We start from the raw sequence: 6105 nt of genomic DNA on the forward strand, positions 1-6105 counted from the left end.
AGAAGCCTCCCGGCTCACCTTCCCCCTGAACGCAGCTGGGAAGATTCCTTGGCTTCAGCTCCTCCATCTTTCCGCGGCTTCCGTGCCAGAGGTTCTACTCGCCTGGATGGTCCCTGCTGGATCCCATCTCCCAACCGGCCGCTACCCAGGACGAGCGTCTTCTGAGAGCAGGAACCAGGCTGAGCCCTGGAAGGCCAGGCCGGCCCTCGGGAGATCTGAGCGTCCCAGCTGCCTTTCTCCTGAAACAGGGAAGGATGCTGCCCATGCGCTATTGCGACATTGGGACGAAGTGGAAGACGCGGCACCCGGGAGGGCAGAGAGGGGGCAGCCCTGGTGGCTCTCCTTCCCACCCCCCTGTTCACCTCCCTCTTCCAAAAGCCCCAAGGGGGGGGTCAGCTTTCTTGGGGTAGCAGCCTTGAGAAGAGGCCGTCCCTTCGTCAGGTTGACTCCCCTGTCCGTCCCCTGCAGTGACGGTAGAGCAGGTGGTTTCTGCCCAGAGATTGTAGATTCCCAGGACGGGAAGGAACCCAGAGGTCCTCTGGCCCACCCCTGTCACAGGCAGGAGGCCGCAAAGGAGACCGGCCCCACCAGGCCAATCAGACAGAGAAAGAGGCTCCAGGGGAGAGAAGCCTGCTAGTCCTTGACTTACGACATTTTAATGACCTTTCGACAAGAGTGTTGGGCAAAGAACTTCACACTTAACGACCGTTGCAGCATCCCCCTGGTCACATGATCAAATTCAGATGCTCGGCCCCTGACGGTTGCATTGTCCTGGGGTCTCGTGATCCCCGTTTGTGACCTTCTGACAAACAAATTCAATGGGGAAGCCGGACTCACTTAACAACACTGTTACTGACTTAAGCACTGCAGTGACTCACTTAACATCTCTGGGAAGAAAGGTCATAAAACGGAGCAAAACTCATTTACCTTAACAAAGGAAATTTGGGGCTCAATGTGGTCGTAGTCAAGGACTGCCTACATTTACGATTCAAGTTTGAAGTTGCAAAGGCCTGTCTCCCCCTCCCCCCCCCTGGGATCACCTGGCCACATTTGGGGCACGGGGCACCCGGTGGGTGTTTGTGGTGACCCAGAGTCACGTGACCACAATTTAAGCTGCTTTTCCCGGAAACCGCCATTCGCTTCCGGTCTCCGCCAGAGAAGGTCCCCGTAGGGCTGGCTTCACTCGGCCGCCTCGGCTCTCCGGCTCTGGCATCCCCTTAACCACCATTGCAAAAGGAAGTGGTAAAACTCAGCACGGTCGTATGATGACCTGCTTAACGACTGTCATGGCTTGCGACTGTAATTGCGGGCTCAATTATGATCGTACTTCAAGGACTGCCTGCAGGAACATCGTCTTGCAAGGGGGATCCGGCTTCTCCTCCTCCCTCCTTGATATTCATGTAGATTATTGGGGGGAGGGATGTCTAAGACATTTTTTAGTGTGTGTGGTGTGTGTGTGCGTGTGTGTGTGTGTGTGTGAAGCCTCCTTTTTCTGACCATGAAATGGGCCCCATTTTCCTCGGGAAGGTCCTCCATCCCCCCTGCCCTGCAACCGGGCCCTCGATGCCCAAAAGCCACGGTGTGTGAAGGCTGTGGCTGATGGGATTTGGGCAGCAGAATTCTTTCTGGGGAAAGGAAAAGGGAAATGAGGGGGGGGGGCTGCCTCTCCTCCTCCGCTTTTTTCTTACAATCTCTTAAATTGCAGGAGAAAAACACCAAGTGGGTTTTGTGGCATTCGCACAATACACTTAACTGAAGCCAGCCTTGCTCTGTCCAGGAGTTCAGTTCTGAGCAGCTCAAGGTTGACTCAGCCTTCTGTCCTTCCAAGGTCTGTAAAATGAGGACTTGGATTGTTGAGAGCAAGAGGCTGACTCTGTAAACTGCTTAGGGAGGGCTGGAAAGCACTGTGAAGCGGTATATAAGTCTTAAGTGCTATTGCTATCCTCTTATTTATTCTCTCCCCCCCCGTCTCTTTCTCTTTATCTATCTATCATCTATCTATCTATCTATCTATCTATCTATCTATCTATCTATCTATCTATCTATCTATCTATCTATCATCTATCTATCAATGACCTATCATCTATCTATCTATCTATCTATCTATCTATCTATCTATCTATCTATCTATCTATCTATCTATCTATCTATCTATCTATCTATCTATCATCCATTTATCTATCATCATTATTTATCATCATCCTCATCCAATTAATACAGCCCTGCATGGCAGGAAAAGGGACTCCTATCCCGCGGTGCCTTTTGCCTGCTCCTCTATGATTTACCTGCCCCACAGGCTATTTCTGGGTTACCAGCGGTGCAGCCTCCAAAGTGGATCTTACTCGGGGTGTTTCCTTCCTGCTCACCCTCCTCCCTCCCAGGTGCTTGTCAGCCCAGCTGATGGATCACAGCCCAGGAGGAGGGAGGGAGCAGGAGGAGAGCCCCCTCCCCAATCCTCCTCACTGGCGGTCTGTCAGTCTGGCTGCTTCTGGTCCTGGGGCTGGAGCGCTAGGGCACGACTGGGTTGGAGCCCCTCCCTGGGGGCTGCCTGTTCCTTGGGCAGCCCAAGCAGATTGTCCCAGCCTTGGGTCCCCCTCCCCACACTTCAGGAGAAGAAGGGTGGCTGCTGAGTGGCAGCCAGGCTAGGAGGCCCCAGAGGTCTGGGGGGGGTGGGGGGCGCGGAAGGGTGGCAACGGGCGCGTGGGGGTGTTGTGGGTGCAAAGAGCCAGGGCACTGGCATTGAAAGGTGCTGAGAATCAGGAAACCGTTTCCAATTAATTAATGTCTGAGTGAGGAGGGAAGAGAAGTCCCCTGCCAGCCTTGCCCATACCATGCAGTGGGTGCACAATCTCTGGCTGTGCCCCCAGAGGGCAGGCAGAGCTAGGAAGACAGCTGGAAGGTTTCTTCTCCGAGCGGCCTCCCCCTTCCTGGATTAACCCTCCCTCCCGTCTTCTCTCCCCAGGACCGGTGGAGTCCAGCGGCAGCCCCACCGCCCCGCCGGGCAGCGAGGAGGCCTTCGTGGCGCTGCCCGCTTGTCTGCCCGACCGGCCCGACGCCTGCGGCTCCCCCCGGCCGGAGCCAGGCACACCCCAGCTGATGCCGAGCGGGCCCCTCTTCGTGCAGCTACACTCGGAGTGGACGGCGGCGCTGGCCACCTGGGGCCCGGCTTGGGAAGGCCACCTCTACGGCGCCGGCGCCCTCTTCGCCCTGCTGGCAGCGTTGGCCCTTCTGGCCCTTCTGGCGCTGCCCTGCCGCCTCCGCCGCCTGGCCGCCCCCGAGGGCCGCCTGCTGGCCCTGCTGCTCCTCCTGCTGCTGGGGGCCGGCAGCGCCCGGGCCGGGCTGCTCTTCGGCCAGGCCGACGGGCGGCGGCGGGAGCGGCTCCCCGCGCTGGCCGTGCGGCTGCTGCGCGACCTGCCGCTGCCCTGCCTGACCTCGGCTCTGGCCGCCGCCCTGCTGCTGCTCTCGCGGCGCCCGCGGGCCAAGCTCTCGGCGCGCCCCGGCCTCCGCGCGCCCTGCCTTCTGGCCCTGCTGCTGCTGGGCCACTTCTCGGCCGCCGCCGGCGCCGTCCTGGCCGCCGAGCGGCTGCCGGTGCTGCTGCTGGCCTCGCGGGGGCTCTTCGCCCTGCTGGCCGCGCTGCTCTCGGCCGCCCTGCTGGGCTGCTCCTGCTTGGCACGGGGGGAGGCGGCCCAGATCTACGACCTGCGCCCCGCCCCGCCGCCCCCGGCCTGCCAGGGATCCTTCGCCAGCGGCCGCCGGTGGAGCCGCGCCGCCCGCGCCGCCTCGACCGCCGCCGCCTTCGGGCTGCTGAGCGCCGGCCTGCACGGCTACTCGGTGCTGCACGTGCTGGGCTACGGGCTGAGCCCGGCGCTCTTCGGGCCCTGGCCCTGGTGGGCGCTGCAGCTCTCGTGCCGGCTGTGCGAGGCGGGCGTGGGGCTGCCGCTGGCCGCCTTCGGCCTCTCCCTCACCTGCGGCTGCTCTGCCGCCGCCTGCTGCCGCCGCCTGGCCTCCCGCCCGGGCAGCTCCGCCGCCAAAGCCCCGGTGCTGCCCAGCAGCCTCCACTGGGCGCTGTCCCAGCACGAGAAACTGGTCGGGTGCGGCGACTCGGTGGTCCGTAGCCAGTCCGACTACCTCCCGCTGTGCGCTGGGCCTCTCGACGCCCCCCGCGCCGCGCCCGCCTGGTCGGTGCTCAGCCTGACCGCGGAGGCGGCGGATCCCACGGCCGACTTCCAGCCGCCCTCGCCCATCGACCTGCGCCGCAGCATCGACGAGGCGCTGTCGAGCGAGGGGCTCCTCGGGGGCAGCGGCGCCTTCTCCGCCTGCAGCATCCTCTCGCTGGCCTCGGCCCCCGAGCGCCCCCTGCCCCGCGCCGCTTCCTGCCTGGAACTGGCCCCGCTCCGGCCGCAGGACGACGGGGCGGCCGCTCTGCAGCCCCGCGGGTCCGCCACCCGGCCCTCCTCCACCGCCAGCCCCAGCAGGAGCGCCGCGGGGCCTTCCCCGAGCCGCGCAGGCTCGCTCCCGTCTTCTCCGGTTGCCGGAAACCCAGGCGGGAGCCCGCTCGAGCGCTCCAGGGAGTCCCTGGCCTCGCCGGGGCAGGCCGGAGGGGACGCGGCCCTCACTGGGGAGGAGCCGATGGCCGATGCTGTCAGTGTTGGCAGCGACACCATAGATTTATAACCCCCTGGATGGACCCCCGCCCCGAACCTCGGCTCTGCGGCTGCGGCGGGAGGATGCGCAGCCTGGTGACCCCTCCCGCCCAGGCGGCCGTGCAGGGGCAGAGGGCTCTGGCCTTCGGGAGCCGCGCTCTACCTCCCCCCCCCCCAGGGCGTTTGCCTCCGCGCCAAGCGCCAGATCAGCAAAGGACCCGGTTCCTAAAACCCGCCAGGCTCCCCGCAACTCACCCAGCTCCTCCCTGTGCAAACACGGCTGCTGGGTCTTCAGCGGACCCGATTAAACGTCTTGCGGGAAGAGAAGCGAGGAGTCGGCGTTCTGCCGTTGCACAGCCGCCCCCTCCCCTCCTGCTAGCTATTTGCCCCTCCCCCTCCCCTCCTTGCTGGGGACCCGGCCAAGGTGGCCCTGAAACGGCCCCCCCTTCAAAGCCAGCAAAAAGAGCGGCGACTGGTTTTTTTTTTTTTGGCTGGGGGGGAGAATCCAAATCCCCCACTGGATCCTCCCGAAGCTCTGGAATTTTAATAAAAGATTTTATGGAGAGGCTGCCTGTCTTTGTGCTTGGAGGGGGAGGGGCTCCTCTGCTTGTCCTGCCCCTTTTGGAGCTCAGAGCCTCCCCCACCCCAGGAATACCCACCTTTGGGGCCCTTCAAAGGAAGAGCTGCCCACCCTCCATTTCCCTCAGAGCCTCTGGGTCCTGAACACCCTTTGTCATGCCCCCCCCCCCCCAGTAATTTCTGGACAAGGCAGGCTAAAGTGAAGGTCGTGAGGTTGGTAGAAGCCATCTTTGCTTCCCCCCCAAAACGCCAATGGCTCCGGGATGGCTTCCCAAAATTCAGATTTAGTCCCAGCCACAACCAGGCCGAATACCCACAATCCTGAGTGCCAGCCAACACATCCGATTGAGGCAGAAGGAAAAAGCCCTGGGACAGAACTGGAGGGTGCTGGGCCCGGTTGGGGCAGCCCACCTGGGGGGCTGGCTGAGGACCAGGCCAGCGGCTGCCCCATCTCTGCTGCTCTCTGGCTTCCCTAGAAATGGGTGTTTGTGTGTGTGTGTGTGTGTGTGTGTGTGTATCTGCTTCCCTTGGCCAAAGGAAACCAAAGGACAGTGAGGCCGGACACACCAAAGCTGACCAGAGCACAGAACAACTCAAAGAGGCAGTAAAAGATGGGGAGAGGCAGAGACCCGGCCCACAGAACCCCCAAGAGTCGGACATGATGGAAGGGAGACCATCCCCCTCATCACCTTGCTAGCTTGGCCAGGGGGCGGGGGGGGGGCACAAGGGCTGTGCAGGCCGAGGATGCTGGATGCTGCAGTCCTGAAGGTGGAAAGTTGGGGGGTCTTACTGCCCTTCCATCTGGGAAGGAATCTGGGGAGGGGGCTGTCAGGTTCTGCAAGCAATCAGAGGGCTTCTCCTCCAAAGAGCCTCCCTGTGTCCT

This window comes from Thamnophis elegans, chromosome 7, assembly GCF_009769535.1.
Source record: "Thamnophis elegans isolate rThaEle1 chromosome 7, rThaEle1.pri, whole genome shotgun sequence".
Taxonomy (NCBI): domain Eukaryota; kingdom Metazoa; phylum Chordata; class Lepidosauria; order Squamata; family Colubridae; genus Thamnophis; species Thamnophis elegans.